We start from the raw sequence: 26368 nt of genomic DNA, 5'->3' as shown, positions 1-26368 counted from the left end.
CAATCAGTTTCTCTCTTCAGAAACTTGAAGAACTGAAAGATGCAGTGGTTGGGACTTGTTGGGGCTGAGTCACCATAATGACATCATTGCCCAAAGGGGAAGGTCCGTGATTTCCTGCTTTTGCCCCCTATCCAGGGCTTGGATGTGTAGGTCTTCCAGTAGTAGCTTTCCAATAAATTCCCATTTTTGCTTACATTTGCTGCTACTGCTGCTAAGTCACTTCAGTCCTGTCCGACTCTGTGCGACCCCATAGACGGCAGACCACCAGGCGCCCCCATCTCTGGGATTCTCCAGGCAAGAACACTGGAGTGGGTTGCCATTTCCTTCTTCAATGCATGAAAGTGAAGAGTGAAAGTGAAGTCGCTCAGTTGCGTCCGAATCTTCACAACCCCATGGACTGTAGCCTACCAGAATCCTCCGTCCATGGGATTTTCCAGGCAAGAGTACTGGAGTGGGGTGCCATTGCCTTCTCTGTTACATTTGTTAGAGTCGCTATTTCTTGTAACCAGAAGAGTCTTAACTATTATCCTATGTCAGCACGTGGAATGAATGACTGTTACTTGTTTGTCTTGTTCACAGCCTCCAGCACCTTTAGAGCCCAGCATGGATTAGACACTCAAGAAATGTTTGCTGCCTCGACAAGCAGGTCTCTGTAGGGAGGAGAAGAGTACCTTGAATTTATCTGTCTATCCATCCATCCATCCATCCATCCGTCTATCCATCCAGCAGTCTGTCTGTCTGTCTGTCTGTCTACCTCTCTGTATGATTTGGGTAAATATATAGGCTTCCCTGGTGGCTCAGATGGTAAAGAATCCGCCTGTAATGCGGGACACCTGAGTTGGATCCCTGGGATGGGAAGAGCCCCTGGAGGAGGGTGTGGCAACCCACTCCAGTATTCTTGCCTGGAGAATCCCATGGACAAAAGGATCCTTGCAGGTACAGTTCATGATGTTGAAAAGAGTCAGACACAACTGAGCAACTAACCATAGCACAGCATAGGCTTGAAAATGTGGAGATTATATCAATTTTCTTGACTATGTATGGTCTCTACAGGAAAAATGAATTTACATGCCCCTTGCTTCTGCTCATAATTTTTTCTTCATCAGTGTCCTCCCAGCTAATTAGTCTATCTCATGGACTATTTTTATTTATTAAATATTTAATATATTGATTAGTATCAAACAGCTTTAAGGTAAAAATCTTAACTCGACTTGAACTTAGGAGGTTTCTGAAATACATATTGTGCTGGTGAATACATATTCCCAGCTAATGAAGTGAACTATTTGGGCATCATCTTTACTTTTTTATTTTTATTTTTGGCTGCACTGTTTAGCATGTGGGATCTTAGTTCCGCAGCCTGGGGTAGAACCTGCATCCCCTGTATTGGAAGGATGGAGTCTTAACCACTGGACGACCAGGGAAGTCCTGGTATCTTTGATGTCCCCAAGTCACTATCCAGCCTTACTCCATTGATTTTCTTTCTTTTTAAACAACTCTACATCTCCCACCATCTAGTTTTGATCTAGAAAGTGTAGCAACTGCAGTTTAGGAATTTTGCTTAAATGAAGAAAAAATGTGCTCGTGATATAGTTTTTTTTTTTTTTAACATGGATGAAACAAATTAACTCTTTAAGTAGGAGAAATAAACTTGGGGATATAAAGTAAAGAATGAACCATACAGCTGTATGCTCTTCCAAGGCCCTTTGAGAGAGAAAGCTAGAAATTTCACCTCCAGAGATCAAGTTGTTGCTGTCGTCATTGAAAGTCAGCTCAGGTGAAGGCTGTTCTCTGGCATGAAACAACTGGTTTTACTTGTAGTGGCTTCCGTTGAATCATCAGTATACGTTAGACAACATGTGGGTGTCAACTGCAACAGTCAAAACAGGCAGAAACCTCGAGAGAGAAGTCTGGTAGTTCTCTCTCCTGTTTGTCAGCAGAGCAGTCTCTGGTTACCACAAAGCGATTTGAAGGTTCGAGCAAACAGAATAAGTCCTTTGACAGATTTGCGGGTCTTGCTGCTTACTGAGGACATCTGGGAAAGCCAGCAGCTTGGGAATGGAGTATTCCAAGCATATTCTTCCAAAAAAAATGCTTTTGTGGGTGCAGGAGAAGAAAATGGACGTGCACCCATAAGAACTGTGGAATATTTTCATTTCCCGCCACTTAAGAAGGATCTATGGCAAAGGTGTCATGGGAATGTTATAATGGCAAACAATCTTATGACGGACGCCTTCCCATTGGAGGGTGTGACAGCTCATGAGAAAGAGGCTTTCAACTTGTGACTCCAGAGCATTACCTCATTTTGCCCGAAGGAGGCTCAAGGGTACCCATCACAGCAGGGCAGCTGGTGGAGCACTGGGCGCACGCCCACAAACACTGCTGCTCACTAACGTGGGACGTGTGAAAACAACGCCACGTCCTCACTAAGAACACGGGAAAACTGAAGACGTCAGGCTCTTGCTTAGGTCTCTTGATTCTGCCCTAACAGTCGTGAGGCTCGGCCCCATTCACTGAGGACCTAGCTGTGCCAGACACTGCTGGGCCATCCTACATGCCGTGTCTCAAATCCCCCAGACAGTTCAGCAGGGCGGGTATGAACCCTACCCGCTTCTTCATTTTATTTATTTTTATTGACGTGTAGGGCTCAGTGGTAACGAATCTGCCTAGCAATGAAGGAGACACATGTGATTCAAGTCCAATCTCTGGGTAGGGAAGGAGGAAGGAATGGTTACTCACTCCAGTATTTTTGCCCGGAAGATCTCATGGAAAGGGGAGCCTGGTGGGCTACAGTCCCAGGAGTCGCTTAGAGTCAGACACAACTTAGTGAATGAGCCCAGCACAGCTGGTTTAGTGTTGTGCCGATCGCTGCTGTGCAGCAAAGTGACATGTATGTCTCTGTACACATGTTGCTGTTGTTCAGTTGCTCCGTCCTGACCAGACTCTGCGACCTCACGGACTGGAGCATGCCAGGCTTCCCTGTCCTTCACTATTTCCTGGAGTTTGCTTAAACTCATGTCCATTGAGCTGGTGATGCCATCCAACCATCTTATCCTCTGTTGTCCCCTTCTCCTCCTACCTTCAGTCTTTTCCAGCATCAGGGTCTTTTCTAGTGAATCGGGTCTTCATATCAGATGGCCAAAGTATTGGAGCATCAGTCTCAACATCAGTCCTTCTAATGAATATTCAGGATTGATCTCCTTTAGGATTGACTGGTCTGATATCCTTGCAGTCCAAGGGACTCTCAAGAGTCTTCGCCAACACCACAGTTCAAGAGCATCAATTCTTTGGTGCTCAGTCTTTATGGTCCAACTCTCACATCCATCCATGACTACTGGAGAAACCATAGCTTCGACTAGATGGACCTTTGTTGGCAAAGTAATGTCTCTACTTTTTAATATGCTGTCTAGGTTGGTCATAGCTTTTCTTCCAAGGAGCAAGCATCTTTGAATTTCATGGCTGTAGTCACCATCTGCAGTGATTTTGGAGCCCAAGAAAATAAAGTCTGTCACTGTTTCCACTGTTTCTCCATCTATTTGCCATGAAGTGATGGGACCGGATGCCATAATCTTAGTTTTCTGAATGTTAAATTTTAAGCCAGCTTTTTCACTCTCCACTTTCACTTTCATCAAAAGGCTCTTTAGTCCTTCTTCACTTTCTGCCATAAGGGTGGTATCATCTGCATATCTGAGGTTATTGATAATTCTCCCAGCAATCTTGATTCCAGCTTGTGTTTCATCCAGCCCTGCATTTCACATGACATACTCTGCATATAAGTTAAATAAGCAAGGTGACAACATAAACAGCCTTGTCATACTCCTTTCCTAGTTTAAAACCAGTCTGTTGTTCCATGTTCGGTTGTATCTGTTGCTTCTTGACTTGCATACAGGTTTCACAGGAGCCAGGTAAGGTGGTCTGGTATTCCCATTTTTTAAAGAATTTTCCACAGTTTGTTGTGATCCACACAGTTAAACGTTTTAGCATAGTCACGTATAAACATTATTTTTAAAAAATTGTTTTTGATTTTAGCTGCCCTGGGTCTTCATTAAGGTGTGGGAGTGGGGGCCTCTCTAGTTGCCCTGCAAGGGTTTAGTTGTCCCTGCACCATGAGGGATCTTAGTTCCTTGACCAGGGATCAAACCTACATATCCTGCTTTGCAAGGCAGACTCTTAACCACTGGACCACCAGGGAAGTCCCATAGACTTTCTTTTTTTAATATATTTTTTTCCATTATGGTTCAGCACAGGATTGTGAATAGAGTTCCCTGTGCTGTACAGTAGGACCTTATTGTTTATCCAACCCCACCTCCTTCTTTACAAATGAGGAACTGAGTCTCAGAGAGGTTAAGTGATTTGCTGAAGACTACCCAGTGGGTAGAGAGCTCTATCTGTCCTCAAAGCCCAGAATTTTTGTTGCAAGGAAATGCCTGGAAATAAAAGGAGGGTGGTTTACTGCCTCTCAGAGTTGTAGGAAGATGTCCGTAGCTTGTCCCTCCTCCCTGTCTACTTAGTAGCATTTCCTGGTTAAGTGTGGTCCCCAGATCAGCAGGATCACCATCTTCTGGAAGCATCTTAGACAAGCAGGAACTAAGGCTCCTCTCCAGACCTGCCCTCTAAAGTTGGGGGAGAACTGATCGCCTTTCTCACTGTACGTTCATCACATGACTTTGATAAAGTGCTAATTATGCTGTGACTTATCTCAGAGCACCTCTGAGAAACAGTTTCTGTCCCCGTCATCAAATCTTTGACTTTCAAAGTGTGTTCTTTCAGGACTTCCTTGGCAGTCCAGTGGTTAAGACTTGCACTTCCACTGCAGAGGGCGGGCGGGCTCGATCCCTGGTTGGGGAACTAAGATCCCACATGCCAAGCGGTGCAGCCAAAAAAAGAGAAAAAAAGCGAAAAAACCAAGTGTATTCTTTCCACTGAAAAAGCTGTCATTTCTACTGACCTCTTGCCAGAACAGAAATCTCCCATCAAATGAGCAGAGGCAAGAAGCAAGGGAAAGATTTCAAAAGGTTCTGTTGATGAGGCTGTGGGCATCTGGGTATTACCAGGTAAGGCTAAATATTAACACCTAAGAAGATTAGTGGAGATTGCAGGAGAGGGACTCTCACTGGGTTAAAGGTCATTTGCTCTGAAATCTCTCCTTGGGGAGGAGCCTCACAGTGGAAGTGATAAGGCAGGAGGCCAGGAGAAAGGACAGAGTTACAGGGATGAGGCTTAAAGAGATTTCTCTTCTAGAGGGGAGGCTTAAAGAAATTTCTAGAGGGGAAGGCGGATGACCATGGGAAGGGCTTCGTAAGGCTTCAGGTTTTTGGATGGAACAAGGGGTTACTAGGCAGAGGAAATCAGTCAACAAGAGAGCTAAGAAGAGAAAAGCTAAATTTAAAATACATCCAAAAAAAAATAAAGAAAAAAAAATAAAATACATCCAAGAAGTTGGCAAAGAGAAGAACGTAATTCAGGACAAAAGAGAGAGAAGAAATTCTTCACCAGTGGAACCACACCGGAATCACTGTATTTTTTAATTTTTTGAGATTCTAACTTCTGGCTGCTTGGAAGTCTAACGTCCTCCCAAAGATTTCTTTAGCTCACCAAGAGCTTATGTTCTCACGGCTCTGTCAAGTATACGGTTTGTACATCTTTCTTTCTTGTTTTTTTGGACCTCGCCACGTGGCATGCAGGATCTTAGTTCCCCAACCAGGGATCGAACCTGTGCCTCCTGCATTGGGAACACAGAGTCCTAACCTCTGGGCCACCAGGAAAGTCCCCTACACATCTTTCTGATGCTTCACTTCTTCCTATGAAACCCCATGCAGTGATTATGTCCAGCATAATACACGTTTTTCTCATTCATGCCTAGAGTAATTCTGCCCAGAAGGAATTGTATCCTGCTTATTTTATAGATAAGGAAGGTAATGGTGGTTAAGAGAAGCGTAGAAATTAAGCCAAGGATATAGAGCTAGCAAGCCGAGGAGCCAGGATTTGCATGTATATCCAGCTGACTCATTGGTGGCCACCAAGAACCCATGCCTACTGGTGTTTGTGCCTGGTGTGTGTGTCCCCTTCCCCTTGCATCTGGGCTGGGCCCTGATTTGCTGTAGCCAATAGGACGCAGTCAGAGTTCCGGGCAGAAGTTCCTGGGAGCCATGCAGCCACACAAGTTGAGTGACCACCCTGCCGGAGAGACCACGTGAAGGAAAAACCTCTGAGACCACATGGAAGAAAAGCCAGTCACTCATTGGCCAGAGTAAGCTAAAGCCCCAGACAGGCGACCCCAACATAACCATTCCTGTTTGCCCTTCAGCCTGGTGAGCAGTCTGAGCTGAGACATCGGACGTGGTGGACATTATGTCCCAACAGATGTCACGTGAAGCAGAGGTGATGGGGTTGAGTCTGCTCAAATCCCTGACCCCTGGAACTCTTGAAAAATGATAAAAGTGATTGTTTTAAGTCAGTGAATTTTAAGTCAGATAGTTTGTTGTGTAACAGTAAATGACCAAGACACACTCTGCTTTTCTGTAGCCGAGACATGAGCAAGTGTTTGCAGCAAACTGCGAAGGCTTACTGCAGACATTAATCAAGTGGAATGGGCAGCTCGTGCTCAAGAGACCCCAGATTCCCCCAAGGCTTCCAGGCAGGGTTTTGGTTGGTTGGTTGTTTGTTTTGATAATTGTTTGGTTATTTATTTTGGGCTGTGCTGTGTCTTCATTGCTGCATGGAGGCTTTCTCTAGTCGTGGTGAATGGGGGCTACTCTTCATCATGGAGCATGGGCTCTGGAGCACGTGGCCTCAGGAATTGGAGCACACGGACTCAGTTGCTCTGCAGCATGTGGAATTTTCCTGGACCAGTGATTGAACCCGTGTCTCCTGCATCACGAGGCAGACCCCTAACCACTGAACCGCCAGGGAAGACCCCAGGCAAGGGTTTTTAAAGACAGTGTTAAGGGTGGGAGGATGTGTGAGCAACTCATGGACCCTTTTCCGATTGGTTGTTGGTGAGGTAACAGGGTGATGTTTCAGAAATCTCAGTCTTCTGGTTCCAGCTACTCTGGGGTCTGTGTGCTTGTGGTCAGCATCCGGTCACCATCTTCCACCTCTGTGGGAGTCTTAACTTTTGCAGAAGAACTGTAAGATATGCACCAGATTGCTGTGTCTATCCCTTCTGGAGGAACTACGAGTCCTGTGACTCTTATCCTAGTCATTAACAGCCTGAGCATGCTCTTTGGAATGCAGGGAAGGTCCAGGAGACTAAAGTCTTTTTTTTTCCCCCCCAAACAAGAAACAGGGGCCACAGAGGGACATTTTTGCATGGGAAGGCCCTACAGGATCCTGCCTGGCTTCAGTCCTCCCCTTTGTTTGCTACTCTTTAATCCTGAAGGGAACGGGGACAGGACAAGAAAGGGAATGAAGTTTTAGATGGATAAATTATAAACTCAGCAGGGGAATTTGATTTTAGGAGGATTCAGTTTTACAGGCAGCATTCAGGGACTGATGAGAGGATTTGGAGCATATATTTTGGTAAAGGGAGATGGTAGATCACAAGCAAGGAAAGAAATACAATAATATCTGAAAATAATAAGTTCTACAAAAAAAAAACCACATAGAGTATGTATAGTATGGCTGAGTGCATTTTCCAAATATTGGCTGTAATAATACGTCCCATTCCAGGGAACCTCCCTGGCGGTCCAGTGGTTAAGACTCTGTGCTTCCTGCAGGAGGCACAGGTTCAATCCCTGGTCCGGGCGCTAAGATCCCACATGCTGCAAGACCAAAAACGAAACAAAACTCCCACATGCTCATCTATCAAGACCTAGAGTCTTATCACTCATCTGTCAAGACTGTATTTTCCTTACCCTTACATTGAGTGGGTGGGTGATTTGCTTGTAACCAGAACACAGCAGAAACAATGCTGTGTGATTCCATGGCCAGATCATAAGAAGTGATAAAGCTGCCATGGAAAAGCAGTCCAATTGCCCTGAGGCGGCCGTGCTGGAAAGAAGCTCAGACTGTTGCAGGAAGGGGGACCCTTTCCAGGGCCCAACAGTGGCCCCTTGTCAAACACTTAGAAATGAGCTGTCCAAGGAGACGTAGGTGCTAACAAAGCAAGAGACTTTATTGGGAAGGGGTGCCCCAGGCAGGGAGCAGCAGGGTAAGGGATCCCAGGAGAACTGCTCTTGCCATGTGGCTCACAGTCTCAGGTTTTAAGGTGATGGAATTAGTTTCCAGGTTGTCTCTGGCCAATCACTGTGACTCAGGGGCCTTCCTGGTGTCACAACTGAGCCAAGATAGATTCCAGACAGAAGGATTCTGGGAGATTGGTAGGACATGTGGACTGGAGTCTCCTCTCTCCTTTGACCCTTCTTCAATTCTTCCAGTTGGTGGTAGCTTGTTAGTTCCACATTCCTTACCAGGGCCTCCTGTTTAAGATAACTCATGCGAGCGGTTACTATGGTGCTTGGCCAGGGCTGGCGGTTTCAGTCAGTGGCTCCCCTAACAAAACCAGCACACAAAGAGAAACCTCACAGAAAGACCCTGAAACTATAAGAGAAAGAAGTGCTCAGCCAGACCCCAAGTGTTCCAGCCACTAGCCTGTCTCAGCCCCCAAGTGTTCCAGCCACTAGCCTGTCCCCTCCTGCCACCATCTGACAGCTAACCGTGGCAAAGAGCCGCTCTTGTAAACATCTAAAAGTAAAGTGGTCCGGACAGAGAAAACAGCAAGTGAAAAAGACCCGAGTTCAGAATGAGATTCACACACACATACAGAGAAGTGAGGTTCACACCGTGGACCAAGACAAGAATTTTCACGGCAACTTTATTCACAATAGCCCCAAACTGGAAACAGACCAAAAGTCCATCAACAGAAAAATGTATAGACATATAATCCTACAATGGAATAACGTTAATGCACTGTCTGCTACACTTATATTCTCAGTTCTTCAGAATCACGCTGTGATTTTTCATTGCTTCACACATCTTGTACATTTATTTTCTAGTGTTTCTAATTGGTTCTCTTTTGCCATTGAAAGATCAAACATTTGTTTTCTCTTCTACATGACATATCATTTAGCTTCTTCTTCCTTTTCCTGTTGTTTGAAATGTATTCCACGTTTCTTAAAAATATTCTTGTGAGAGCTCACTGAGTCTTTGATCTGAGGTGAACTCGTTGTGTTCAGGCTGCTTAAACAGCTGATAAGCTGGAGTTTCTTTTCATAGCAATCCTTGGCGAGTTCCCTTGTGTCCTATATACCACATCTTCCTTTGGCAGGAAGGATACTTGAGGGAGAAAATTTCTAAACCTTTCATATTTGGTAATAAGTTGGATGCTTCAACTATTCCTTTGTTGATAACCTGCTGTTTCTTACCCTCCTAGGAGGATTTAGAGTCTTCTCTTACTCCACGACCCTCTAAAGTTTGCCTTTGGTATCTATACTTCTTCTTCTTCTTTTTTTTTTAACTTACTATGTCAGGAACTCAGAAGGCTTCTTCAAAGTAAGGGCATATATCTTTGCAGGAAATTTTGTTCCATAGTTCTTTAATAAATTCTTTCCTTTGGTTTCCACCTTCTCTCTTTACTGACTTCCTATTATTTAGATGTTGAACTTCCTGGGCTAGTTTTCTATCTTCATTATATCTTCTATTTTTCCTTTCTTTGATTTGTTTCTTCCATTTCCTGGGATGTTTCCTTTTCTTTCAGACTCTCTGTTGAATTTTTTATATCTCCCATTATACTTCCAAAGATTTTTCTTGTGCTGTGGACTGTTATTTTTCCCCACGGTACTGTGTTCTTGTTTTATAAATATAATAGCTTCTCAAATCTCTTTGAAGTCACTTAAGCTTTTTGTTTTTTTAATTTTTTTCAATTTGTTTTTAATCAAAAGATAATTGCTTTGCAATATTGTGTTGGTTTCTGCCATACATCAGCGTGAAGCGGCCATAGGATCACACGCGTCCCTCCCTCTTGAACCTCCCTCCCACTTCCTACCCCACCCCAGCCCTCTAGGTTGTCACCGAGCACTGATTGGAGCTCCCTGCGTTTGTTTTTTAGATTACACTTTCTTCTATTTTCTGATTTATCTCCATTTCCTCTGGGATTAATTCTTCCTTTGACTTGGTCGTTTTATTTTTCATTTGATAACTGTACATACCCAAGAGCCTGGATAGGTTTTTCAACGTAGTTGGTACTGATCCCCTCTGCTGCTGTATATGTCATGCTCTTGCTTTTGGTCTCCTCCTCAGCTGAGAAGTGAGGCGGGAAGGGCTTGTTTATTGATAGATTTTGCTCTAGAGTGAGCAAGAAGGGAGTAGGCCTTGAAATGATAAGATCTCAAGATTCCAGAATGGGGATGGCTTCATTCTGAGAGTCCTTCAGGCAGTTTATTCAGTTTCTTTAGAGTCTACAGTAGCTTGTTAACAGGCTGGTTCTCAATGAATCAAATCTCCCGGTGTCTATGCCGCTTTAACATTGGCTTTGCAGCTCCTCCATCTAAAGATGAAGTCTGTTTTCTGCCTGTTAGACCTGATTTGGCCTCTTGAGTTGCTTTGGCTAATTGATGCCACGGAAGTGATATTTTGCACATTCTGAGACCTTCGTCTCAAGAAGCCTTGCAGCTTTTGCCTTCCCTTTCTTGGGAGCATGAGCTGGACTACTGAGTGATGATAGGCTGTACGGAGAGGGGTCACAGTGACAGCCAATCCAAGGCCACAGGCCATCTCAGACCTCCTCAGACCCAGGGGGCTGCCAACTGACTGCAGCCAATCCATAGAACTGTGAGAAATGAGAAATGATTGTTATTTTATGCCAGTCTGGTTTCTTGTACAGCCATGATAGCTAATGGAGAGCCTTAAACCATTTTTGGTCTGGATTGCCTATGTTCCACATGTATGAGGGAGATGCAAAGTGGACCTCTAACTGGTTTGGTGATTCTAAAACATTCATCAAACCTCTGTTTTCTGTCCTTCCCATTGCAGCCCTCTACATCAAACATCTCTAAGTCTTGGATTTTTGGAGGTTTTTTTATTGGCTACACTATACAGCATATGAGATCTTAGATCCCTGAACAGGGATGGAACCTGCAGTCCCTGTTAAGAAGCACAGTCTTAACCACCACTAGACCACCGGGAAGTCCAGATCTTTCTTGGTAAGTCAGAGAACACTGGTTATCTGATGCAACAGCTGTTCTTTCCTCTCTACTTAGTAACACAACTTTGATTTTAGCAGCTAAGATTTATAATTGTAAGGTTCCCTTGCAGCTCCAGGCTGCCACATGAAGAAGTTCTAGACAATGAGATCTAAATGGAAGAGTTCTGTGTCATTTCCAGACACACTGCTTAAATGGAATTGACCTACTAGGAAAGGTTCCTGTTCGCTCATCTGCTCTTCCTTCTTTCTGCTGCCTAGAATGTGGATGTAGTGGCTGGAGCTCTGGTTACCACCTTGGGCCGTGAGAGGATAAAAGCTATGCACACAGGATAGTAGGGTTGAAAGATCAGGCTGATGGGGACTTCCCTGGCAGTCCAGTGGTTAAGACTTCATGTTCCCAGTGCAGGGAGCACGGGTTCAGTCAGGGAACTAAGTTCCTGCATGCTGCCTGGCACAGCCAGAAGAAAGAAGAGGAAGGAAGGAAGACAGACCAGACTGAATCTGATGGCATAATGGAACTCCCCTTTCAGCTATGCGGTGGCTACCTCCAGATTTCTCTTAGTTGAGAGAGGAATAAGCTTCTCTCTTGTTTAAGGTGCTACTAATTACCACTCTCCACCTGTTTTATGTATCCGGACCTAATCCTAATATTATAATTTGATAAGGACCCTGGGATCCTCATCCATTACCTATATTTATCTTGGGTTGCCTTCCTCTCTCTAATTCATATCTAGAAGTTCCACTGGGCTTTAAAACATCTTCCATGTCTTATCTTATTATGTTCCATCTTTCCTCTAGCTTTTTGAAAATGCAGAGGACAGTTATAATCATGATCTTAATGTCCTTGTCTGTCAGTTTTAACATCTATATCAGTTTGTGTCTACTCCACTGATTGAAGTTTCTTATATTAGGGTTTCCTACAGTTTATCCTCAAAGGGCTACATTGCCTTAGATTGGATTCCCCTAGCAGGAGATTCAGACTCAAGGATTTGAGTTGGAGGGACTTGCCTCTTGAGAAACCTATATGCAGGTCAGGAAGCAACAGTTAGAACTGGACATGGAACAACAGACTAGTTCCAAATAGGAAAAGGAATACATCAAGGCTGTATATTGTCACCCTGCTTATTTAACTTATATGCAGAGTACATCATGAGAAATGCTGGGCTGGAAGAAGCACAAGCTAGAATCAAGATTGCCGGGAGAAATCTCAATAACCTCAGATATGCAGATGACACCATCCTTATGGCAGAAAGTGAAGAGGAACTAAAAAGCCTCTTGATGAAAGTGAAAGAGGAGAGTGAAAAAGTTGGCTTAACGATCAACATTCAGAAAACGAAGATCATGGCATCCAGTCCCATCACTTCATGAGAAATAGATGGGGGAACAGTGGAAACAGTGTCAGACTTTATTTTGGGGGGCTCCAAAATCACTGCAGATGGTGATTGCAGCCATGAAATTAAAAGACACTTACTCCTTGGAAGAAAAGTTATGACCAACCTAGATAGCATATTCAAAAGCAGAGACATTACTTTGCCAACAAAGGTCCGTCTAGTCAAGGCTATGGTTTTTCCTGTGGTCATGTATGGATGTGAGAGTTGGACTGTGAAGAAGTCTGAGTGCCGAAGAATTGATGCTTTTGAACTGTGGTGTTGGAGAAGACTTGAGAGTCCCTTGGACTGCAAGGAGATCCAACCAGTCCATTCTGAAGGAGATCAGCCCTGGGATTTCTTTGGAAGGAATGAGGCTGAAGCTGAAATTCCAGTACTTTGGCCTCCTCATGTGAAGAATTGACTCATTGGAAAAGACTTTGATCCTGGGAGGGATCAGGGGCAGGAGGAGAAGGGGACGACAGAGGATGAGATGGCTGGATGGCATCACTGACTCGATGGACGTGAGTCTGAGTGAACTCCGGGCGTTGGTGATGGACAGGGAGGCCTGGTGTGCTGTGATTCATGGGGTCACAAAGAGTCGGACACGACTGAGCGACTGGACTGAACTGAACTGAGTAACAGGAGATCTGGGAGGGGATTAGGAGAGTAAGCCAGAAGGAAAGCGAACCAATGGAGGGTGTGTTAACGAGCAGGTTACTGCTGTGAGTGTCTGGGACCCACTCCCACTGGGACCTGTGTGAGATGGTACAGAACAAAGATATCCTACCTACAAGGCAATGGAGATTTTTTTTTTAATTTTAGGGTTTTGTCTCTTCCATTTTTTTTTAAGCACGACTCATGTTTATTTAGGTTCCACTTTTCTTACTAAATTTACAACATAATAATTGATATTACTTGGGATCTTAGGATAAAAATATGTTTGCACACTGTTGGTGAAATGTTTTTATTAGTTGTCTATTTCTGTGTAGAAAATTTCTTCAAAATTTGGCAGCTTAAAACAACATGCATTTATTATCTCAATTTTTGTTGGTTAGAGATTCAAGAGTGGTTCAGATAGGTAGTTATGGCTTGAAGTTCCTCATGAGGTGGTAGTGAAGACACTGTGTAGGGCTCCTGGTGGATTCACTTCCAAGAGGGGTCACTCACATGGCTGTTTAGCAGAAGGTTCTTAGTTCCTTGCTGGCTGTTGACAGGAAACCTCATTTTCATAAAACAAAGACCTCTCCATTGATTTCCTTCAGCATCCTTATAACATGGCAGCTGACTTCCTGCAGAAAGTGTGATATTAGAGAAGGAGAAAACCCTAGCGCCTTTTATTGTATAGTTCCAGAAATCAAACATCGTCAGTTTCTTCATTCAGTTTTATAAAAAGTATTTATTTGGTTGTACTGGATCTTAGTTGCAGCATGCAGGATCTTTAATTGTATTAGGTAGGATCTAGTTCCCTGGCCAGGGATTGAACTTGGGCCTCCTGCATTAGGAACACAAGGTCTTAGCCACTGGGTCACCAGGGAAGTCCTGGAAACAGAGATTTTTAAGCACCAACTCCCATTGGTCATTGGTTGAGAATTGCTCTGGGAGAAGGCTTCTTGCACTTGTATCCTGCCTGTCCAGGTAGGTCTGAGTCAGACTCCTGTAGCTAGATAAGTTCCTCCAGGTACACTTCTCAGATGCTTGTAGTAGGGAGTGGTTAATATACTTGGGGACTGTGTGTGTGGAGGGAATATGGGCAGGACTCTGACAGTGTCTGCCATACACACCAGACCTGGAGTTCAAGTTTTCATTCAGCAAACAAGGAAAGAATGAGCTACGGTCAGGAAAGTACTTGCCTTTCCCAGCGTGGCTTCCTGACTCAGTCTCACCCAATGCCTTGTGTTCGTTCTGATTTATTCTGGTTCCTAGCCATTCCACCAAACTTTGTGGTCCTTCCAAATGAAGGCAGAGATATTTTATCCTATTATGTGTAGTCAGCTGATGGAGAAGGAGGTACCCTTTCAGGCTCTTGAACAACAGAAGAACATAGCCTTCCTTCTAGCTGGGCAGTCAGCCACCTGACCATTCCATCTTCCGTGTCATGATGTAATTTAATTTCTATAAACAACCCAGGTCTGGAGCCTGATGGCCTAGCCAAGTCTGGTCCATCTGGGCTGCTCTCAGAGAGGCTTGTTGAGGGCTTACACATATGCCAGAAGTGGCAGAAGTGCCAGAAGTGGTTAAGTCACTTGCAATTCTTGGCCATTATCAAGTGGTCAAGAATTGCAAGTGACTTAACCCCTGGGGGACCTGCAAAATAAGAAGTAGGGTGTGGGAGGGGGCCGTCTCCAGGGTACCTGCAAGCTCGAGGACCCTGCCCGACTTGCAACTCTATGGCCAGGGGCGTTGTCTGCATGTCACAGATCCTCTCCAGGGACGGCTGTGTGGAGGCTGCCCCTTCGCTCAGGCCCCAGACGTTGGGCCTCATTCCTTTTGACTCTGTAGTCACACATCTGAGAGGACATCCTGACAAAACACCCAGAGGTGAGGCACCAAGGTGAAAGTGTGAAAGTGTTAGTTGCTCAGTCATGTCTGACTCTTTGCAACCCCATGGACTGTAGCCTGCCAGGCTCCTCTGTCCATGGGATTCTCCAGGCAAGAATATTGGAGTGGGTTGCCATTCCTTTCTTCAGGGGATCTTCCAGACACAAGGATCAAACCCGGGTCTGCCACATTGTGGACAGATTCTTTACTGTCTGAGCCATCAGGGGTGCAACAATACAAAGGTTTTCACCCAAAATTCATAGAAGAATAGTCAAATGGTTTATGGCCCATCCAGGTGATGGAATAGGATTCAGATGGCAGAGAGATGGTGAGGAATTGTCAGTGACATTCAGATTCACACAGCCCATGATATGTTATACGAAAAACAGGATACAAAGCCATGTATGTAAAAAGATGGCTCTAATATATGATTATATTATAAAATATCTGATTTTCTTTATATGTTGATAAATTTATCTATTTTGTTTATATATTTATACAGGGTCAGCACATGAATTACAGTTGATTTTTTCCCCTTCTTTACCTTATTCTGCATTTCCTTTTTAAATATTTATGTACTTGGCTGCACTGGGTCTCAGTTGCAGCATGTGGGATCTAGTTCCCATACTTAGATCAAACCAAAGCCCTCTGCGTTGGGCATTCGGAGTTTAAGCCGCTGAACCACCAGGGAAGTCCTATCTCGTATTTTCTAAGTTTTCTCCAATTACCAGAAGTGTATGTTATTTTTATGAACAAGAGAAAACAGATGTATTTGAAACAGTGCCTCTGTGGGCCTTCTGATTTGTCTGCGAGAGCTCTGGCGTAGACATAGACATCCGCGGGACCTCTTTGACACGCTGGGCTTCATTGTCACAGCCATCTCAGGTACTGAGCATCCTTCCTTGAGTTGTCTAGATAGTGATGATGGAGTCCAAGCCCCTGTTCCTTCCTGTCTCTTGCAAATGCTGCTGTCTCGGTTTTCAGCTGAGAGTCGGCCAGCCATCGCCTTCTGCCCAGACTTGTGCTGACTCCACAGGGAGAGGGTGACCTCATTTACTTTGGGTGGAGCTGGAGAAGGGGGCTGGGAGCTGCGTGTAGTGAGGTTTCAGTTCCAATGTGCTTTTGCTGCATAGCCAATACCTACAGCTGGATTCTCTGCTTCTTTACTCAAAAGCAAAATAGACCTTGCAAGGCAAAAGTGGTCCTTCAGAAGGTCAAACTGTGTTTTTGATTTTTGTTTTTAATTTGGTCAAGAGGTTTGCGGGGTCTTAGTGCCCTAACCAGGGATTAAACCCAGGCCCTCAGCAGTGAAATCACCAAGTCCCAAACACTGGACCACCAGGGACGTCCCCATACTGTGTGTGTGTATATATACATATATATATATGTATGTGTGTGTATATACACCAATTATTTATCTATTGGGCTGTGCCAGATCATGAGGTCTAGTTGTGGCGTGCAAATCTTTAGTTATGGCGTGTGAACTCTTAGTAGCAATGTGGGATCTAGTTCCCTGGCCAGGGATGGAACTGGGGTCCCTGCATTGGGAATGTGGAACATTAGCCACTGGACCACTGAGAAGTACCCCCGTACTGTATGTTTTAAATGTGGGCCACATGGTTCATTTACGACTCAGACTCTAACCCTTGTCGTAGGGGCTGTCCACACACCCTTTGCTGTTGTAGAGGGCTTCCTCATCTCTCTGGCTGAGACGGTCTCTGATCCTGGGAAGTGGGGCTCTTAGTCCACTCTAGGGCAGGCCAGGGGTATCAGATGGTTTAACGCCCCAGGCTAAGCCCTAAGTCCCTGAGGGATGGGAGTGAGTGTCTCCGCAGCCCACGTCTCCGCCCTCAGTGGGATGTCTTTGAGACATGTTCCAGCAGACCTTCAGAGTCCTCAGAGGATGAAGCCCAGGAGCCGCAATAGAGACCTGCTGATGAGCATCTGCCCCACTGTCTCCTCATCCTCTCTTCTCCACTGTCGCCTTCTGGTCCTCAATAAACCTCATGTACCAAAACCCTTGCCTCGCTGTGAGAACCTCACTCCATGCATACCTGACAACACTCTGAGTCACTTGGAACGAAATAATCACCTTTACCCTCCCACACCAAGGTGGAATTGGGGATATCAAGTTCATTTACTGCATAGGCCATAAAGCAGGAAAGTACCCTACGTTCCAGTGGTTTGAAACTCTCTCAGCTGGATGTGAACAATGAATTGTTTCCTGTTGCTACAAAGAAAGAACCCATTCTGGATACCAGCTGAAAGAGAAAAAGAGAACTGACTTCATTTCCCTAAAGCACTGGAGACATTTTCTTCCAGGCCAGCAAGAGCTCTGAAGATGATTGTGCCCTAAAAATAGCATTCTCACTCCTGAATGGGTTATAAAAGCTGAAAGGGGGGGCGGTATTTTCATCTACCTCCAGAACAACTGCTCAAAACGTCAGAGGGGATTAAGCAATGACTTGGTGCTGTCTTGGCAAAGCAAATCACTGCTCTGTGATGGGCTTTCATGGTGATGCAAGCGGACACGTGGGGATCCATGCAAGGAGGGAAAGAAAGGGGTGAAGAGTGGGGAAGGTGAAGAGAGGATTGGAAAGGGGATCACACTGAGGGCCTGCTGGCCTTCCTGCTTACCTTGGAGAGCACTCCACACTCACTCTCTGCACCATGCCCAGGAAAGCCCTGATCCTCTCTGCCTTGTCTACCCTGGCTATGACCTTCCCCACACCAGCCCTGGACTTGACCACTGCTGTAGGATTCACTACTGATTTAAACTCTGCCCCTGACTGGTCCTTGGAGAAGACACAGGCTTTCCAGTGGCATCAAACACTCCCAGCTTCCTGGAAGAAGTCACGGAGGCCACACATGATTACAACTCAATTTATGGGGAGAGCCTCTTCAGTGAGGATTATACCGATGTCACTGCTGTTTATCATGACTGGAGCACTAGCCCAGCCCAACACCTCCATGGAAAGTGACTGTAAGTCCCAAATAAAGACTTATTTTTCTCATATATCGAGAAGTTCAGAGGTAGGTCATTCAAGCCTATCACAGTGCCCTAGGAACCCAGATCTGAAGGGGATTTCAGTCTGTCTGCGGACAGGGCAGAAACTATGGGACAATTTGCCATAGTGGGTTCAGTTGAAGCAAACTGTGCATTCTGCTTTAGCCAGCTTCTACTCACTCCAAATCCAGGCGCCAAAGCATCCCTAGCCCTTGGGTCCCCATGTAATACTCCGACTGAGTCAGCTGTTTTCCTCCAGTTGTTGGAGAAAGTGCCAGTAACGTTAGGAACGATGCTCTAGGCCCTTCCCTGATGGCTCAGACAGTAAAGAATCCGCCTGCAATGTGGGAGGGCACGGTTCAATCACTGGGTTGGGAAGATCCCCTGGAGAAGGAAACGGCCACCCACACCAGTGTTTTTGCCTGGAGAATTCCATGGACAGAGGAACCTGGCCGGCTACAGTCCATGGGATTGCAAAGAGTTGGACATGATTGAGTAACTTTCACTTTCACTCAAAGTGTGGTCCACAGACCATCATCTGGGACCTTGTTGGAAATAGAAAATTTCCATCCTGACCTCTGAGAGTCTGAATAAGAATCTGCACATTCACATGATCCCTGGTGATTCAATACACATTGAAGTTTGGAAGTTCAGCCTTAACTATTATCTTAAATCATGAATCATAAGTCTAGCTCTCTTTGTTCATTCATCCAGCTGCCTAATGATAATAATTTGGCTGCTGCAGCAGAAATGCCTGCCCCAACATCCTTTTCCTTGCCTTCCTTTTTTGTTATTTACTTATTTGGCTGTGTTGGGTCTTAGTTGTGGCATGTGAACTGTTAGTTGCAATATGTATGTTCTAGTTCCCTGACCAGGGATTGAACCTGGGCCCCATGCATTGGGAGCACAGAGTCTTATCCACTGGACCATCTTGGAAGTGCCTTTCTTGCCTTCCTGATAACAGACTGTAATTTTATTTGGGGAAACAATACACCTGCCTGAAAGACTACATTTTCCAAGTATCTTTGTAGCTAGATGAGGCTATGAGATTCTCATCAATGACATGTAGGAGGAAATGTCTATGAGACTAAAGGGAGGGCTCTGAAAACCAGGTGATATATCCTTCTTTCCTCTTTGCTCCTAACTGGTGCCTGTGACATAGACATCATGATTGGCCTTTAGAAGTCATCTTGGGACATGAGTTGACCTTGAGAATGGAGGTCATAGGCTGAGAACAGTAGAACAGAAAGATGAAAGCTTATGTCCTAGGGTTGATGTGGTCAGTCATGTCTGACTCTTTGCAACTCTCTGGACTGTAGCCCACCAGGCTCCTCTGTCCATGGAATTCTCTGGGTAAGAATACTGGAGTCAGATGCCATTTCATACTCCAGGGGATCTTCCCAACCCAGGGATCAAACCTGAGTCCTTGTGTCTGCTGCGTTCGCAGGTGAATTCTTTACTACTAGTGTGTCCTAGTTTTAAATGTTTGAAGTGATTTTGTGATAATTTCTTTTTTTTCTGGAAAGGTAGTTTAACAAGGAGGAATTATAAACTGGATCATTGTAACAGAAGGAAAAACTCCTGTGATTTTATTTTGTGGATTGTGTCCTCAGATTTCAGAAATAAATCTTAATGTTCATTTAAGCTAAAGCATACCTATGTTGAAAACATGAGGCCTCTTAATGCAAGGTCACAATGGCTACCAGAGCTTTTAATAGTGCTCATAGCTGCTGGCTGGATTTCAAGCAGGGCTACATTTTGTCTGTGGACTAGCCTTTATATTAGATTTATTTTTTAAATCAGGTACCAAAATAGTTATATTTTAAATTAGTCTTAAAAAAAAAAAGCTTACAGAGTCCTTGGGATTGGATCTTTTAATACTATTTCATAAATCCAGATAATCTGATAGTTATCGTCGGTCAGATTTTTTGTCAGTTAACAGTACTCTTGCCTTGAAAATCCCATGGACGGAGGAGCCTGGTAGGCTGCAGTCCATGAGGTCGCTAAAAGTCAGACATGACTGAGCGACTTCACTTTTACTTTTCACTTTCATGCATTGGAGAAGGCAATGGCAACCTACTCCAGTGTTCTTGCCTGGAAAATCCCAGGGACGGCGGAGCCTGGTAGGCTGCCGTCTATGGGGTTGCACAGAGTCGGACATGACTGAAGTGACTTAGCAGCAGCAGCAGCAGTGTGTCCTAGAAGATATAGTGTAATTACTGTATCAGCTTGGATATACTGATGAAGTATCATATCAGTTCAGTTCAGTTCAGTTGCTCAGTCATGTCCGACTCTTTGCGACCCCATGAATCGCAGCACGCCAGGCCTCCCTGTCTATCACCAAATCCCGGCGTTCACTCAGACTCGCATCCATCAAGTCAGTGATGCCATCCAGCCATCTCATCCTCTGTCGTCCCCTTCTTCTCCTGCCCCTAATCCCTCCCAGCATCAGAGTTTTTTCCAATGAGTCAACTCTTCGCATGAGGTGGCCAAAGTACTGGAGTTTCAGCTTTAGCATCATTCCTTCCAAAGAAATACCAGGGTTGATCTCCTTTAGAATGGACTGGTTGGATCTCCTTGCAGTCCAAGGGACTCTCAAGAGTCTTCTCCAACACCACAGTTCAAAAGCATCAATTCTTTGGCGCTCAGCCTTCTTCACAGTCCAACTCTCACATCCATACATGACCATTGGAAAAACCATAGCCTTGACTAGACGGACCTTAGTCAGCAAAGTAATGTCTCTGCTTTTGAATATACTATCTAGGTTGGTCATAACTTTTCTTCCAAGGAGTAAGTGTCTTTTAATTTCATGGCTGCAGTCACCATCTGCAGTGATTTTGGAGCCCCCAAAAATAAAGTCTGACACTTTCCACTGTTTCCCCATCTATTTCCCATGGAGTGATGGGACCGGATGCCATCATCTTTGTTTTCTGAATGTTGAGCTTTAAGCCAACTTTTCACTCTCCATATACTTTATCATATATTGTGTATGTTCAGACTTCTTTTATGAAAAACTTCTGTCTTATTTATTTACTTATTTTTAATATTTTTATTTATTTATTTGGCTGCTCTGGGTCTTAGCTCTGGCACACAGGCCCTTTGATCTTCCTTGCAGCATGGGGAATCTTTAGTTGAGGCATGCAGGGTCTAGTTCCTTGCCCAGAAATTGAACTCAGGCCCCCTTGCATTGGAACCGCAGTCTTAGTCACTGGACCACCAGGGAAGTCCCTCTTAAAAGTATTTTCCAGATTACGCTAATGAATGATAATAGTTAATTGTTTTATGCTTTCTAGCTAAGGAATCCCCTATACATACTTAGTTTTATTTAATCCTCAATAGCCCTATGAGCCCTATTCAACTCATTCATTTATAGAGGAGAGAACTAAGATTCAGAGAGGTTAAGCAATGTGCCCAATGTCACACAGCCAGGAAGTAGTATTTATTTATTAGCCGTGCTTTACAGCTTTCAGGATCTTAGTTCCCTGACCGGGGATTGAACCCATGCCTTCTGCAGTGAAAGTATGGAGTCCTAACCACTGAACTGCCAGGGAATTCTCTGGCAGAAACTTTAATATCCCCTACATGCACAAACCTGTGGATGTTGCAACTTTATTTTCCATCACTTTTGGTTATTTTGGTGGGTATTTTTTATGCAAGGTAATAAACAAATTATGGTAGCTGTATCCCACTAAAAATAAAAATTAGAATTACTGTAAAACCATTAAAAATTTTTCTTTGGCAAGAAGTATGTTGTAGACCTTTTTACTGAGGCCAGTATACATATATTAAAGTGTATAATGTGGGACTTCCCTGGTAGTCCAGTGGTGAAGAATCCACTTGCCATTGCAGGGGGCACAGGCTTGATCCCTGGTCCAGGAACTAAGATCCTACATGCGTGGGGCAACTAAGGCCATGCTCCGCAACTCCTGAGCCCATGCTCCACAACCAGAGACGCCATTGCAATGAGAAGCCCGCAAACCACAATCAGCGAGTAGTCCCCATTCACCGCAACTGGAGAAAGCCCACACAGCAGTGAAGACCCGCACAGCCAAAAACACATAAATAAATAAGTTGTCAAACGATCTTTTTTAAGGTGTATAATGTACACCTCCTGAATCAGAAACTCTGGGGTGGGGCTCAGCACTCTGTGTGAGCAGGCTTTCCAGCCTGTTCTCCTGCTCACTCAAGGTTGGAAACCACTGGACTATGCAAAGCCTACAAATCACATGTTAGAGTCAATAAGGTTCTTGTTAATTGTGAAATTCCATTTAGTGCCAGAGAGAGAAGAGTTTTTATTTAGGAAACCTGGATATCCATCTATACTATTCAATAATAGTAGCATGGTGTGGGAAAAGAATATGGACTTAGTCCAGCCGTTTATTAACTATGTAGCTTGGGCAAGACACAATCTCTTTGAGCCCTAGTTGGTTTTTTTCAAAAAAATGTTTATTCATTTATTCGACTGCTTTGGGTCTTAGCTGCAGCATGTAGGATCTTTGGCTGTGGCATGTGGGATCTAGTTCCCTGATCAGGGATTGAATCCAGGGCCCCTGCGCTGGGAACATGGAGGCTTAGCCGCTGGATCACCAGGGAAGTCCCAAGCCCTCGTTGTTTATAACTGCAAAATAATTTTTAGTCCCTGGGTTGGATCCTAGACTGCAACTGCATTTTGTTTGGCATGCCCGGGGATTTTTCTTGTTTGTTCATTTGCTTTGAATTAATTGCTATGGTAGGGGCAATGAGGGGTCATCAGATATCCAACTGCTCCCCATAATTTCCCTGTCTTCTTTGGACTCAAGCAACTCCATATGATCAGTGGACTGTGAGCTGAAATGGTGTGCGTCATCGCCTGACCAAGGCACTTAGGAGCTGGTGTGCATTTTGCATCTTTCTTCCCCGCAGTGGTAGTCCTGGAAACCATCTATGGAGGTGGCAGGATCACAGGATGAAGGGATCCTGGCCTCCTGAGTCACCAGATAAGAGAATCTTCTTGACCTGCATCTGAGTTTGTGCTAAGCCAATGACACTTGAGGGTTTGTTTGGGCTTCCCTGGTGGCTCAGAGGTTAAAGCGTCTGCCTGCAATGCAGGAGACTGGGTTCGATCCCTGGGTTGGGAAGATCCCCTGGAGAAGGAAATGGCAACTTAATTAGTCAGAATAGATTAAGTTATGTTGTAGTAACAAAGTGAAGTCCCTCAGTCGTGTCCAACTCTTTGTGACCCCATGGACTGTAGCCCACCAGGCTCCTCCATCCATGGGGTTCTCCACGCAAGAATACTGGAGTGGGTTACCATATCTATCCTGACTAATAGGGCTTCCCTGGTGGCTCAGAGGTTAAAGCGTCTGCCTCCAATGCGGGAAACCCGGGTTCGATCCCTGGGTCGGGAAGATCCTCTGGAGAAGGAAATGGCAACCCACTCCAGTATTCTTGCCTGGAGAATCCCATGGACAGAGGAGCTTGGTAGGCTACAGTCCACGGGGTCACAAAGAGTTGGACACGACTGAGTGACTTCACTTTCATCCTGACTAATATGGTTAGTGACAGTTAAAAATTGGGAATTTTTATATGAAAAGTATGAATTTGGGGGGCTTTAATTCCTAAATGGCAATAATTGTTCAGAGCTGAGGGATGGTGCATGGGTGGGCAAGCACTATTTCACCCCAGTCCTCACCATTTCCTGAAGGAAACCCTGACGATACAGCTGAATGTAGCTGCCACTTGACATCACTCTTGTGTAGTCATTTTCTTATACCTAAGAGGAAAGTGAACTATCTCTGAGTGTATATCCCTAACAGAAATTGGAAAATTAAATATATGAGAGCTGTATATTTAAGGAAAATTATAAAAGAGTTGTTCTCTTTGTGGAAGTGAAGTGAAGTGAAGTGAAGTCGCTCAGTTGTGTCCGACTCTTTGCGACCCCATGGACTGTAGCCTACCAAGCTCCTCCCTCCATGGGATTCTCCAGGCAAGAGTACTGGAGTGGGGTGCCATTTCCTTCTTCAGATTTGTGGAAGAGAAGTCTAAATGTTGAATTGTAAACTATGTATATAGTCAGGGCTCCCAAGGTGGCGCTAGTGGTAAAGAACCGGCCTGCCAATGCAGGAGACGTAAGAGACGGGTTTGATCTCTGGGTGGATAAGATCCCCTGGAGGAGGAAATGGCAGCCCCCTCCAGGATTCTTGCCTGGAGAATCCAGAGAAGCCTGGTGGGCCACAATCCATAGGGTCGCAAAGAGTTGGACACAACTGAAGCAACTGAGCACATGTGTGTATAGTCAGGAAATCCCTGGAGGTCCAGTGTTTAGGATGGCACTTCTCTGCTGGGGCCCCTGGTTTGATCCCTAGTAGGGGAACTAAGATCCTGCAAGCTAAGTAGCATGGCCAAAAAAGACAGAAAGTTAAAAAGAGAATAAAGTATGTCTGTGTGGAAAGAAGACAATGTAACATGCTATTCCAAAGTGACCCATAGGAAGAATTATGATGGGTGTAGAGCAAGATGCCTGCTGCAGAAGTTATTAAGTAAAGAATGGTGATTACATTTCAGCAGGAGTTCCTTTCGATTGTGAATAAAGTAAATGATACTGCCGTGTAATGCAGTTACATCTGATGTGAGCAAACTACACTTTCCCACTCACTTCACTTGGGTGCCTGCCTAATCCCTAGAGGTGCTTAATCTGTGAGGATCGAAAGAAACAGTGTGTGAGTATCACTGACATGGAATGAAGAATGTCTAGCTTGGTACCTGGCATGCAATTGATTCCAAAAATGTTATAGTTTTGTTTATTTATCCTGATCCCAGAAAAGAACACTGGCATCTATTGGGTTAGCCAAAAAGTTCTTTTGGGTTTTTCTGTAAGAGAGTACGGAAAAATCTGAATGAGCTTTTTGGCCAACCCAACATTTCCAGCTTTACTCAGAAGCCCAACGGTTCAACGTGGATATATAATCAAGAAGACCAACAGAATGGTTTGTGACTAACAAGATGAGGAGACCAAGGGTGAAAGCAAAGCCAGAAGGGAGTGATGTCTTTATCAGGAGAGAAGAAAAAGATTTAAATTCTTGAGTCTAAGAAAAGGCTGGGACTTGCCCAGTGGTCCAGTGGTTAAGACTCCACACTTCCATTGCAATAAGCATAGGTTTGAACCCTGGTTGGGAAACTAAGACCCTGCATGCTACAGAAAGAAATGAAAGGCTGAAAGGAGACACAATTGAAACCATAAAATCTCAGATAGAAGGTGTGAAAAGTGAGAATTTGTTCAGGATGTGTTTCTACTGCCTCTGACCTACCTCCATGGATGGGAAAACAGAACCTCCCCATCCCATGGATGCTGGGCTTGGCCATGTGGTTTGTTTTGGTCAATGGAGTGTGGGCAGAGCTATATACCATCAACTCTGTGTGTGTGTGTGTGTGTGTGTGTGTGTGTGTGTGTGTGTGTGTGTGTGTGTGTGAGCTCTGCTCCCAGGCCTCTGGAAGCTTCTGACCTCCACCAGGAGAAAAACACGAACCTCAGCCTGAACCACAGAATGAGCCCTGTGGAGCAGACCCACAGTCCGGAACCAATTCCAGCTGACCTGCAGACCCATAAATGCATCCTTGGTGTCGTTTACACTGAGTTACGGGCTGCCTTTTCATGCAGCATTATTGCAACAAAAGCTGATCACTCTGGAAGGTACAGATGGCGAAAAACTTTTATAATTCCCCAAATGCCAGGACCAGGCATCTAGACATTGTTCTATGGGAAACTTCAAAAGAGCAACCATTTCCACGTGGTCCCACATCTTTTTTTTTATTTTGGCCACACTGTGTGGCATGCAGGATCATATTCCTCAACCTGCAGTGCCCCCCACCCTACCTTGGGAGCCTGGAATCTTAACCATTGGACCACCAGGGAAGTTCTGAGTCCCTCTTCTTTAAAGCCTCCTTTCACTCTCAATGTCCCTGCTCTCCATTGCTCCCGATTGTTTGTTTTCAATCATACTCAGTTCAGTTCAGTACAGTCGCTCAGTCGTGTTTGACTCTTTGTGACCCCATGAATCGCAGCACGCCAGGCCTCCCTGTCCATCACCAACTCCCAGAGTTCACTCAAACTCATGTCCATCGAGTCGGTGGTGCCATCCAGCCATCTCATCCTCTGTCGTCCCCTTCTCCTGCCGCCAATCCCTCCCAGCATCAAAGTCTTTTCCAATGAGTCAACTCTTCACATGAGGTGGCCAAAGTATTGGAGTTAAATAAGCAGGGTGACAATATACAGCCTTGGCGTACTCCTTTTCCTGTTTGGAACCAGTCTGTTGTTCCATGTCCAGGTCTAACTGT

Source organism: Capricornis sumatraensis, chromosome 10, assembly GCF_032405125.1.
Source record: "Capricornis sumatraensis isolate serow.1 chromosome 10, serow.2, whole genome shotgun sequence".
NCBI classification, from domain to species: Eukaryota; Metazoa; Chordata; class Mammalia; order Artiodactyla; family Bovidae; genus Capricornis; species Capricornis sumatraensis.
The sequence above is the reverse complement of the archived record's forward strand: the minus strand, read 5'-3'. Positions refer to the sequence as shown.